The sequence below is a fragment of the Mustela lutreola genome, chromosome 12 (assembly GCF_030435805.1).
Source record: "Mustela lutreola isolate mMusLut2 chromosome 12, mMusLut2.pri, whole genome shotgun sequence".
NCBI lineage: Eukaryota > Metazoa > Chordata > Mammalia > Carnivora > Mustelidae > Mustela > Mustela lutreola.
The window spans coordinates 86,921,117-86,934,926 of NC_081301.1; the positions used below are offsets into that span (position 1 = coordinate 86,921,117).

Consider the following 13,810-nt stretch of genomic DNA (forward strand, 5'->3'; position numbering starts at 1 on the left):
TATTAAGTACTCAACCCTGCCTATCAGATCCTTAGTATCAACATTAGTTTTCTATGGCTGCTATATCAAATTACTACAAATTTAGTGGCTTAAAACAACACAAATCTAGTATTGTATAGGTCTTTAGGTCAGAAGTCAGAAATGGGTCTTTCAGGGTGAAGATGAAGGGGCTAGTGGGCTGAGTTCCTTTCTGGAGGATCTGGGGAAAATCTGCTCCTTGACTTTTCCAGCTTCCAGAACTGCCTGATTTTTTTTTTTAAGCTCATGGTCCCCTTCTTTTGTCTTCAAAGGCAACAACAACAGGTCAAGTTCTTCTCACATCCCATCTTGGTCAGTTCAGGTGCTACAGTGAAATACTACACTGAGTGTCTTAATAATATATGTGTACTTGTTCACAGTTCTGGAGATTGGAAATTCCAGATCAGAGTACCAGCAGGGATGGGTGAGGGCTCTTTTCCTGGCTTGGAGATAACCACCTTCTCGATGTGTCCATTCATGGCGGAAAGAGAGAAACCAAGCTCCCTGGTGTCTTTTCTCATAAGGACACTAATTCCATCATGAGGGCCCTACCCTCCTGAACTCTAACCCTACTTACCTCCCAAAGGTCCCATCTCCAAATGCAACCACACTGGGTGGGGTAGAGTTCCAACATATAAATTTGGGGGCACTCGCTTCAGTCCACAGTATACCCTATCACTCTGACATCCTCTTCTGCTTCTCTCTCCCACATTTAAGGGCTTGTGATTACAATGGACTCACTGAGACAATCTAGATGATCTCCTTATTCTACGGTCAGCTGACGAACAACCTGAATTTCATCTGTGACCTCAAATCCCTCTTTCCCTGGATGGTAACATATTCACAGGTTCCAGGATTAGAATGTGGACATCTTTAGGGATCATTATTCTGTCCACCACACTACCATATCAACCATAAATTTATAGAATCTGGACAAGTAAATAAACCCAAACTGGAAAAGAACCTAAGGAGTCAAGATTCAGTATCACAAGAGTGCTATACACTCTCAGGATTTTAAAGTCAAGCTGCCTTTAAATTTAAAACTTAAATTGGCATAATTAATCAAAGATACATATGTATCATATGTACTTATACTTATTTATATATATTTGCATAACACATCTATTTGCATTTATTTCATTTACATATTTGTAATGGTTAATTTTACATGTCAGTTTGGCTGTTACAGTACCTAGTTCTTTGGTCAAACACCAGACTAGATGTTGAGGTGAAGGTATTTTTTTAGATGCTTGTTTAAATCAATAGACTTTGAGTAAAGCAAATTATTTCCCTAATGTAGGTAAGACTTGAAGGCCTTAAAAGCAAGGACTGAGGTCCCCCAAGTAAAAGAGAATTCTGTCTCCAGACTCCCTTCAGATTAAAGACTCTAACACCAAATTCTACTGGACTTCTAGCCTTGCCAGCCCCCACAAACTCGTAAGTCAATTCCTTAAAATAAAGAGCTAGATCATGGATAGATAATAGATACCTGCATGCCTATATACACACATAGACGCATACATAGATACACAGATACATGGATCAGTTTACTAGTTGTTTCTCTAAAAAAAAAAATGATCCATGTTAAAGTTGAGAGGAACTTGATATTGTATTAAAAATGAGTGAAGGAAACTCAAGGATAGAGGATATATGTGAATATAAGATAATTTCTCTTTATTTAAAAAAAATTTTTTTAAAGATTGTATTTATTTATTTGTCAGAGAGAGAGAAAGAGCCAGCGAGCATAAGCAGGGGGAGCAGCAGGCAGAGGGCGAACAGGCTCCCTGCTGTGCAGGGAGCCCAATGGAGGACTCGATCCCAGGACCCTGGGATCATGACCTGAGCCAAAGGCAGTGGCTTAATTGACTGAGCCACCCAGGCATCCCTCTCTTTCTTTTATAATCAGAGTTACACCAATAACAATAATTGAACTATTCACTTCCTAGTGCAATCCTTGGTTTCACTCAGGAGCCTGGTACAAATGTGTGTTTTGGCTATAGAAGAAAAAGAAAGTAATAAAAATAAAATCTCAAACCTAAAACACGTAGAAGAATTCAATAATTTCCTACATTAGAGTACATATTAAACCCCTTTGATATTCCACAATAGCTCAAGAGAGTACAAATGTTAAAATCGTGCCTCAGGCTATTTGAAGAACTATTAGTGTCCCTAGCCTGTAAGACCAGGGAGGCAGACAAGGCCAGAAGAGTCACAAGCGAACCATTAGGCCCTATCTAAGGTGGTTTTAAGCAATCCTGACATTAAGAAACTCTGGTGTGTTGATGCATTCTCAAATAACATTTTACACTGCATAAGATTGGCCTCCTCAATTAGAGAGGGTTAAAGAGAAAAGAAAACATGCTACCACCGTTATTTTCAAATTGTTGACCAAATAGGCATACTGCCTCATGACTTGTCTTTGCCTAGTTACCTGTCATTTTAGTACACTGCCCTAACATTCCATAAGGCTAGTCACCCAAAAGAATTCTTGCTTCTAGATGAGCAATACCCTCCTCCACACCCAAGAAATAGTTTTGGACCTTGCTCTATACTGAATGTTCCTGTGTCCCAAGCTTCATATGATGAAGTCCTAACTTCCAGTGTTAGAAGGTGGGGTTTGGGGGAGCCGATCAGGTCCTGAGAGTGGAGCACTCATGAGTGGGATCAGTGCCCTTATAAAAAAGCTTCCAGAATGTTCCCTCCACCCTTCTGCCTTGTGAGGACAAAGAGACAAGACAGCCATCTACAAACCAGAAAGCCCACCCTCGCCAAACATTGAAACTGCCCATGCAGTTTCAAACTGGGTCTCCTGAACATCCCAGCCTCCAGAACTGTGCAAAATCAATGTCTGTTGGTATAAGCCACCCGGTTTATGATATTCTCTTGCAGCAGCCCAACCTAAGACTAACCTAAACTAGGAGTAGCAAAATTTTTGGTCCAGGGCCAAATAGTAATTATTTTAGGCTTTATGGACCACTCACATTTATAGGTAGCACAAAAGTAACCATGATACATTACAAAATGTCATGGTGAAATTTTCTTTTGATGAAATTCAAATCTTAGGTGATTTTCACTTGTCATAGAGCATCATTCTTCCTATGGTTGTCTTAAACCATTTTAAAATGCTTTTAAAGTCATTCTCATCTCATGGGCTCTACTAATGCAGGCAGCAGACTAGGTTTGGCCTAGAGAACACAGCTTGCTCATGCTTTCCATAAACCACAGATCCTGAGAATGATAAAGCCAGTGAGTTATGTTTAGTGGAAAACATTAGCCCCATGCATAAGTACAGAAAACACAATTGTATGGTAATTCATATGAATTATTCCAATTATAGATATAAGCAGCTCTACCAATTCAGATATTTGCCAATATTTAAGTCACAAACCACAACTGGCTTCATTCGTTCAAACATTCATTTCTTCAGCAACAAATAAGTGCACTTTATGTCCCACACACTGGATGAGGTACAGGGTTGAAGAGGAAATGGTCTCAAAAAGAGGAAATGGTCTCTCTTTTTAAATGATTTCATACACACTGCTTTAATCTGCTTGACATGTCAGATTTTTTTTTTTAAGTTAAAAATTCTCAATTTGTAGGAATGGTTGGCTTTTGTTTTACTCATCCAACCCATGCCCTTCACTGATTATCAAGAAGAGATGGTGTCAGCCCAAGTCAAAGGTATTTTTGACTTAAGTAAAACAAAGAGCTTTTAACATGAATGACTGTGAACCTTCAAATGAATTAAATGAGAAGCTAGGACATGTTTTATCATGTGCATCAGGGCTGGTTCAATCAGAAATAACTACAATCACTTCAGCTGGGGAAAGGGTACTAGATTACCTTCCGCTCTTTAATAGCATGAAATGAATTTTTAGATCAAGTGATGAAGGGTAAGTTTCCACCCTTCAGGAAAATAATGGTTACAATGCATTAATCTTTTGCAAATCAGGAATTGTGGCATTGCAGTGACAAGCTGATTATCAAATTGTATTTACAGGCTGCCTCCTAATTACCTGTTTTTAAAAAAATGAGTCTGTTCTCTGCATCTGAGTGTGTTTGAATATGTTTGTAAGATTAGGTATGGCTTGACATTCATCACAGTGCTGTCTATAATAGTAGGAAATTAAAGATAGCTTAAATGTCCATCATGAAAGGAATAAATAATGTATCATAATATAGCAATACAATGGAATATGGCCATTACAAAAGATTATTCTAGATCATTATTGAACAAAGATATACAATATATTTAAGATTTTTTTAGAGCAGGTTACAAAAGAGCATTTATAGTTTGGTCTCATTTAGGGAAGGTCAAACACAGTAGGATCCTAAACAAAACAAAATTCTAAAACATATTATTTCTGGAGGATCACGATTTGGGTCATTTGGTTTTTCCTGGATTCTTTTCATTTTCTCCATTGTTTGAATTTTTTTTATGATGGGCATATATTAAGGATTTGTTTAATTCTTAACAAGCAGATAAAGCTTTTTTGGTTAATAGATAAAATTTAAAATCAGCAAGATTTTTATGATTAATAAATGACATGATTTATGATAAAGAATCAGTTCAGTAGCAAAAATCGGAACAAATACACAGAAATGTCAGGGATGGCAAGCTTTTGCTCACCTGGTATCGATTTATTACAAGTATTGAAATTTACCCTTAATGTGAACTTTCTGAGAAAGCTAATCCATTCCCACTATACTGCTTCAAGCAACACTGTTCCACCTGAAAACTTAGAAAAATGTTATGAGCCCATGCTTTCCTCTCCATGCCTATTGCATTCTAGAAGCTCAGTACCTAAGTGCTGGAAAGTTTAGAGATCAAGTCCAGATCACTCATCCTACAGATGAAGGAACTGAGTCATGGAGGTGACATGACCTCCAAAAAGACCCAAAGCTAAAGACTGTCAACATAACCTCTCGCTTTGTTGTTGAGTACAGAAAGTTGTGTACAACAAATATGTGCAGCTTTGTAGGTCAATCATGCCTCAGTAGAGTAGTCTTTATTTATTAATTTATTTTTAAGATTTATTTATTTATTTTAGAGACAGTGACAGAGAGAGAATGTAAGGAAGGGACAGAGGAAGAGAGAGAGTCTCGACCAGACTCCATGATGAGTGCGGAGCCCAACTCTGGGCTCGATCTCATGACCCTGACATCACCACCTGAGCAGAAACCAAGAGTCTGACTTAACCTACCACACCATCCAGGCGGCCCAGTAAAGCAATCACTGAAAAAAAAAAAGGAAAGTTATCTTTATCTGGTCATCAAACTTTCGTGGTCTCCCCGAATTCCCACACAAATCCAAACTAAGCCAGAGTTGGGATTTGTTAGCGTCGTGGCCTCTGAGTGTTCCCAGAGCGCTGGGGTGGGCAAAGGCTATGAGGACAGCTGGTATGAAGGCCCAGGCACACATCTGTGAAGCTGGCCTGGCAAAAATGGAGAGAGGACATGAGGTCTCAGAGGAAGATATGGGATGAAGAAATATCTGTATGTTATCCAGAATCCCAGGCCAGGAGAATGTCCACAGTGATTACACTGTACCTCCGAAGAGGAGTTCAGGTGTGGCATTTGTGGTTTTCTATCACTAAAACAGTAGATGTGATCCTACGGCACATGGAGAGAAGAAAGCTTTAATTTAGGTTTTGGGTAAAGGAAAATATTCAGGAAAAAGACACAATAGCTCTCACTTATTGAGAACCTACTATGCACTTGAACCTTGGCTCTTCAACTGACTCTGAGTTCCCTCCCTGCCGGACCAGTCAGAACCATGACCAGACTCGGATATCGCACCCAGGAGGGATAGAGAAGAAAATGTCAAAGGGAAGATTATTTGTCAGGTGGAGCTCTGCAATTTACGAAGACTCCACAAGCCATTGGATAGGGTGTTTAGGACATTTTTGGTGTCCTTTTAGGGTGTCATGTTACCATGAAATCTGACCCTACTTGACTACCTCAATTAATTTAGTAGGACTGAACTGAGGGCATGTACTGTAAGTGTACTATTTTCTGGAAGTAAATGATTCATCTGTACAAAGTAAAGAACATTTTCCAGGAATATGAGTTGTGATTTAACAAATGCCTTCAGCTTGTCAGAGAAGTTGTAATCACTTATTGACACATACTAACTCCTTTCCCCGGTGTGAGCTCAGCCTATGAATCTATAAACCCGCTTTGTAAACCAGTTCCCATTTCTTCCCCTCTCACACCCATCCTCTTGCCTAACTCTATTTCAGAGAGTCAACAAAAGGCACAGATAAAACAGTCACTACAAAAGGGGTGTGGTTCCAGCAAGTTTCCCTGCAGATTACCTCCAAATGCTTTTTGTTATGCAGGAGTTTACATTCAAACAGAGTTGGAAACCTGTTATCATGATTCCCCTTCAAGTGTTTTACTTATTCCCATTCTCCTGCTTTTCTCTTATCTGTGAAGTATCTTTTCTTTTTCTTTTTTTTAAGATTTTATTTATTTATTTATTTGTCAGAGCACTAGCAGGGGAAGCAGCAGGCAGAGCAGGCAGAGAGAGAAGCAGCCTCCCTGGGGAGCAAGGACCCGGATTCAGGACTTAATCGGGATCATGACCTGAACCAAAGGCAACCCCTTAAACAACTAGCCACCCAGGCATCCCAAAATATCTAGGTTTCTAATGACACTCATTCCTGTTCTTAGTTCATAGACTGTTCTTAAAACTGTAACATCTCCTATATCCACGTACAGGTTAGCGATCACACATTTTCCCAAAGTACATTCCATTAGCTTAACATCTTTGATGAGCACTGTCCAATAGAAATAGAATACAAGCCCCATATAATTTAAAACTTCCCAGTTGCCACATTAAAAAAATTTTTTTAAAGAAACAGGTAAAATAAATTTTTTAGTATATTTTATTTAATATGATACAGATAAAATACTATCATTTCAACACTGGATCAATATTTTAAAATTGTTAAGGGTATATTTTACAATTTTGGTACTAAATTTTCAAAGTCCAGCATGTCTTTTACACTTAACGGCCCATCTCAGCTCAGACTAGTCATGTTTTGTGTGTTCAGTCATTGCACGTGTCTAGAGACCACCATATTGGACAGCACTGATCTAGATCTTGAATGAAGAAATTAAATGAGATCCAAATCTTATCCAAACCTTCTATTAAGATATTCTCCTTCCTCATCTCTTCCCACTTACTCACCACCACTCAATTTAGAAATATAGTTCTGGGGCGCCTGGGTGGCTCAGTGGGTTGAGCCGCTGCCTTTGGCTCAGGTCATGATCTCAGGGTCCTGGGATCGAGTCCCACATCGGGCTCTCTGCTCAGCGGGGAGCCTGTTTCTCTCTCTCTCTCTCTCTCTGCCAGTCTCTCTGCCTACCTGTGATCTCTCTCTGTCAAATAAATAAATAAATAAAATCTTAAAAAAAAAAAAAATAGAAATATAGTTCTCTCTCAGGCCCATCTTTCCAATTAACTAGGAAGTACGCCTTAATTTTTAAAAAGATTTATTTATTTACTTGACGGAGAAAGTGCGTGTGCATGAGGGGAATGGGGATAGAGATAGAGGGAGAGGGAGAATCTCCAAGAAGACTCCCTGCTGAGTGTGGAGCCTGAGACTGGGCTTAATTTCCTGACCCTGAGATCATGACCTGAGCCAAAGTCAAGAGTCAGCTGCTTTACCAACTGAGCCACCCAGGCGCCCCTGCCTAAGATATTTCTATTGTCTCTCTCCCACATTCCATTCTCCCTTATCTGCTATCCCTTCATTTCATAAATGGGAAAACCAGTGCCCAGAGAGGTTGCCAATGCAACCAGGGTCACACAGTGCTCAGTATTTAAATTCAGTCTTCCTGATGATCAGACCCCGAGCTCTTCTGATTTCCTTGGGCACACAGCCACTTCCCGGCCTCTTCTTTCTGCTTTAGGGCTCAGCTACTCTTCCTTTTACTCTCTCCAATAAGGAACAGTTGATTTTACCTTTGGGAGACCCAAAATGAACTAATCCTCTAAGAACGATAGATGGGTTTAGGGATTGCCCACAGGTAGCTCAGACCTGGCAACTTCTCTTTTCAGGTCTTAAAGGTAATGAACCCTCCCAGGAGAGGAGGTTCTTCACTAGTTGACTTTCTAAACATTCTGCTGCTTACATTCACTTACACTCAGAGGACTGGAAGGCTAGATTCTAAAATGTTATTATGGTAATCTTTCCCAGTGCCTCTAGCCATTGGTTATGGGTTATTTTGTGGTTTGGGACTTTTCTACAATAAATACAGGCATTCTTTTTGCAAAGAAATGCTATATGCTAATAATAAAGGAATGTGCCTCGTACCTTTTACAAAGAAATAGTCTGATCATCCTGTCTTGGTTTAATTTTTCCAGATCTACAAATAAAAGACCCTTTTTTTTTTTAAACCATTTCAGACAATCATCTAAATATTTTCCAGAGGTAGAAATGCAGACATAATGCAGTCTGAGGCCCTCCCATATAAAAATCGCTCATCAGTATAAAATGACTTAAGAGTAATTCAAGCTAAGCACCTAGAGTCTTCCACTCAGATTTCTATCTGCAAAACAGGACAACACTTGACCACTCTAGCAGTATTAAGAGTAACGATTTCTTAACTTCTCCTTCTCCCAGCCACAGTAAAGAAAAAAGGAAAAAAAAAAAAGCCAAAAGAGAGGAAAACAGAATAGGGCTACAGTCATCTCCTAATATTATACCACCAAAGAAATTATGCATTTAAAAAAAATCATTTTGTCTTAGGTAACTTTAAAGCATTTTCATTGATCATTTTCAATGAATAAAAAATTAAGATTTCCACACATATCGATCTGCCCTGAATGATTTATACTTCAGCTTTTAAAATACACTGTGGAGGTAGAGAAAGAACAAAACCCTGTATTTTCCTGAGACTTTCATGTTCATGTTTCATGCCCCAAGAAAACAAAGCCTGCCTTTCTGTAGGCAGATAGTATTCATAATTTGTATTTTTTGGTACAGATGCATGATTTGGTGCAAATCTGGTACAAAATACATAGCTCTTTATCTGTGTTACTGTTTCACTAAATCAAATTCCATAACATTTTAGGTTCACTAGTAGAGCTTGCAATATAAAAGAAATAAAGGAGTAAATGTTTTTGTAGTAAGTTGAAAAGACCAAGTGCACACTATTTTTTTTTCCTTAAGTAGGAATACATCTGTAGTTTGGAAGATGCAAAATAGATATGTCCCCCATGCCCAAAAAAGCACCTTACTAGCAATGGCATCAGTACTTGGGTATCTCAGTAAACTGGTATTTGTAGGGTAGATTTTGCTCTTTCTGTCTCTGGGGTATGGGATACTGAAAGCTTTGCAAATAAGCCCAAGAACTAAATGTTCTTGAAAAGAACCCTTCAGGATCACCCAGTCCAATCTCTTTCTTCATTTCAGAGGAAACACGAAAGCTTTTGACTGTGGCACAAAATCCTTCCAACTATGCCAATATTCTCCAGCGGGTTAGCTGGTGGAACCCCTGGAAATCAATGTTTTTTGTAGAAACCTATTAAAATGCTGACATATTTATGCCTGCCCCAGGAGCCAGAACTTTTACTAGCAGAAAATATGATTCTATTCCATATATGTGTGTTATATTCAACTACAACTATATCCAGAGGGAGAAAGGGTGGTTAAATTAAGCATAACACATCATTTCAGATATATTCTGTTAACATTTGTACACTACCTTCTCATTTGGTCTCCCACGTTCATCGGCAAGTAAGTGGTGTAAGATGGCAGAGGTTTAAGAAAAATTTGGAGACCGTGAACTTCCATGTAGAAATTCAAAGTTCATTGTCTTCATTTCTAAAATTAAGATGAGACAATACAAATACCAAATCATTATTTTTTGCACACTAGCAATTAATATAATGTTATAGATCAGCTATATCTCAATCAAAGAAAAATGAAAACACCAACATCATTTGATGTCTTCCCCGGCACATCTCCCCTTCCCCCCTCCCACCCCCACTCCACGCTCCCTACCCCGACCCCTCCCAAGGAAGCCTAGTTTGGTTTTGGGTTTTGGGTGTTGTTGTTGTTGCTTTTTTTTATTTCTTTCTTTCTTTTTCTTTTCTTTCCTTTTTTTTTTTTGAGGATTCTAAGTTGGTTAGAGATAAGACATTTGAATGACTATTTTTGTATTGTTTTCAACCCACTGTGCTAAAATCATGTGGTTGCTGCATGTACCTTATGTTCCTTTAAAAGATGGCTTTAAATGAAAGTGTTTGCAGACTATAAGCCTTCTTTGAATGTTTTTGGGCAATCACCACAATCAAAATGAATTTTGAAAAGTACTCAATTAAAAAGCAATTAAATGTGGGAAGTGACTATTAAAAAGATTATTGAGCGGACATGATGATTCGTCTTGATTTCAGAAGTGAAGCGCTCTGTATGGAGAACTGTCATGATATCATTCTGAGTGATAAAAAAAAAAGCTACAGATTTCATTTCATATGTAAAATAAAGAAAGAAAAAAAGAAAGAGAGAGAGAGTGATCTGGAATAAAATAGAAGTTGTTAGCACAGTTTACTCCAGGCTGTAAGGGAAGAACTTTCAGTTTTTATTTTATAGACTTTCATATTATTTAACCATTTGTTTTCAATAATTATGTACACCTTTTTTCCTTTATAACCATAAAAACTTAAGAATAATTTTGTTCAATTCCGTTGACCAGGCAAATTAACTGCAAGATTGGCAAACCTGGCAACTCTTCAAAAAAATTAAGTGCCGTATAAAACATTGTTTGCAAATAGACAATTGTACCAAATCAGTAGAGCGACTCTCTGAACACTGTTGTTTGGTATTCTACCGGAGTCTCTTGCATTAGGTTCCCTATACAATTGAACCTTAACTGCTTTCTCACGTGGTAGGTCCTCAATAAATATTTATGAGATTGAACACTGAGTTGTCCTTTTTTTTAATCTACAAAAATAGTAATCTTATATGTTCAAACTAATTGTAGCTGCTCAGTAAATCAATGATAATGGTGAAATGAATGAGTGAGCATGTCAGCTTCGAATAGTGAGGACTATGAACCTGAAAGACAGCACCTAAAATATCAAAGGTCTCAACTAAAGGAAGGTACAAGTTTGAGAACAGGCCAGGGGCCTCTTAAAATTCAATTCAGTGGGGTGCCTGGGTGGCTCAGTCGTTAAGCGTCTGCCTTCAGCTCAGGTCATGATCCCAGGGTCCTGGGATTGAGCCCCACATGAGGCTCCCTGTTCTGTGGGACACCTGCTTCTCCCTCTGCCTGCCTCTCCCCCGGCTTGTGTTCCCTCTCTCATTGTGTCTCTCTCTGTCAAATAAATAAATAAACACTTAAAAAAAAATCAATTTAGTGGGTCAATTCCCCCCTAAACCCGCTAGTTTTCAAATATATAAAGGAATGGGTTTTCAAAGTCTCCATTAACTAAAGGATTCTAAATCTAGACCAAATAACTGGTCAGAACAAAAAGAGTGTTGGTTAGGTATATTTTCTTCCTTTTCTCCTGAGGAACAAATAAGATCTAAATTAAATGTGTCCTATTAGAAATTTTTACTTAAAATGTGAACCAGAGGGGAATGCAGGTGGCTCAGCCAGTTAAACGTCTGCCTTCGGCTCAGCTCATGATCTCAGGGTCCTGGGATTGAGCCTGATGTTGGGCTCCCTGCTCAGCAGGGAGTCTGCTTTTCCCTCTCCCTCTGCCCCTCCACTCCCATTCATGTACGCTCTCTCTCTTTCTCAAATAAATAAATAAAATCTCTCTCTCTCAAAAAAAAAAAAAAAAAAAAAATGGAACCAGAAAATAAGTTCTTAAAAAACAGATACATTTTTGGGACACCTGGGTGGCTCAGTTGCTTAAGCATCTGCCTTTGGCTCAGGCTCTGATCCCAGGGTCCTGGGATAGAGTCCCACATCAGGCTCCTTGCTTAGCACAGAGCCTGCTTCTCTCTCTCCCTCTGTGCCTACCCCTTCTCATTCTCTCTCTCCCGCTCTCTCTCTTTCTCTCTCAAATAAATAAATAATCTTAAAAAAAAAAAAAAAAGAAGAAGAACAGATACATTCTCAAGCCAAGTTGTGAATTCTCTTCCTGCCCTACTTCAAAAATAAGAAAGCAGTGATTTTCTGTGGCATAACTTGGGTCTGGTTCTGCTTGGAAGCGGAAGGAAGAGAGCACGTTTAGTCTGAGGTTGTGGCTGCATTATGTGATAAGAAGCTACAAGTGCATCCAGGCTGATTTTTCTCTCTGACATCCAGCATTTTGCAGTCAGAGAGTAAGTGCAGTTTTCACAAGCTTGAACCAGCCTACAAGTAAATATTTTCCTTATTATTACGCATAATTAAAACTGGAAAAAACAGTGGCAATGTGACCTCTCAGAGGCATGATACAATTGAGCAGGGGTAAAAGGTAAAGAGGTTTCTTTGGGAAAATAAAAAATACTGGAGTTTCTACCATTTCTAGTATCTAAATATAGTTCAGGAAGAAAAAGTATGAAGTGAACATGTAAGATATTCTAGTCCTGGTTTATTGACATAACATTAGGTTGACCCCTACAATAATACTTATTAGAAATGTCATAATAATAATCATAGACATAATAACTGTTTGCAGTTATAATGACTGGTTGGACCAATGCATGCTCCCAGCAAACAAAGCTTTTAGAACAGCATGATCCTCCCCACAAGCTGATACCACATGAATCTGTACATGTTCAATTGTTCAAATAGTTTAGGAACTTGGTTTTTTTAAAAAAGCAATTTCAGGATCTAAAATAGTTTCCCTCCTTTAAAAACAAAAAATGTGTTTGACCAAACCAACTAGAGACTTACCCATTTATTCACATAGCAAGTATTTTTTTTAAACATCTCCTGGTGCCTGGTGCGGTGCTTGGCACAGGACACAGAAGTGGAAAAACAAACATGCTTGCATGACTATTTATACCAACTCACACCAAAACACATTCATTAACGTGACACATCACCCTTGGGGGGAGAGATACCATACTTTCAAATGTGATTTTCTGATTTAGCCTCTGCTTTAGCAGAAGGTATACTTCTATATACACCCAGATTCAGAATCAAGGCCCCTAATTGCGCCTATGTTTAACGTTAGCTCTAATCTCAAAACAACCCTGAAAATTCGTGCTCCTTCCATTTTACAGATGGTTGATATTGAGAAACCCCTCCCAGGATCAGATCATGGCATTCTGAATGATCTGCAGGTCCAAAGCCACAATGGCAGCCTGTTCAAGAAGACAGCATAACAGTGACCATTTACTGCCTGTTTACTCTGTCCTCACACTGTTCCAAGCCCTTTGGATTGGTTGTTCTAATTCTCACAACAGCCCTGACAGAGGAGAGATCATCATGCTTCCATGTTACAGATTTAGAAACTGCGGCTCACAGAGGCTAAGTAACATGCCCCAAATCACACATCCAATGAACAGCCACAGATCGAGCAGGGTTAAAAACCGGGGGCTATCTGAACCTCAAAAGTTACTCTGTCCTCTCTAAAATACTCCTCATCCTCCACCGACAGCCACTCTTTCAGGCTTTGGTCCATGCTCTCTCCCCTCTGCCTAGAATGGCCTCCCCTGCCTCACTCCTACTCGGTCTTCAAGGTCAAGTGCAGATATTATTTCTCCAGTGCCAACCACCTCAGGCAAAATTTGTAATCATAGCACACAGGGCTTGTTTTCTGTTTTTTTTGGTTTTTGGTTTTTTGCTGCTAGTCTAGCACTTATCACATAGTATTGTAATTATTTGTATGTATTTCTCC

The 13,810-nt window shown here is 38.9% G+C and overlaps 1 protein-coding gene across 1 annotated transcript in view; it reads right to left on the reverse strand.

Annotated features, from left to right (window-relative positions):
* Positions 1-13,810, reverse strand: part of TMC1 (transmembrane channel like 1) — a 384,104-nt gene that overhangs the window by 342,864 nt on the left and 27,430 nt on the right. Inside the window, exon 2 of the mRNA XM_059143592.1 lies at positions 9,736-9,854. The gene's annotated coding sequence lies outside the window, so the exon portion shown is untranslated. The remainder of the gene's footprint in view (positions 1-9,735; positions 9,855-13,810) is intronic.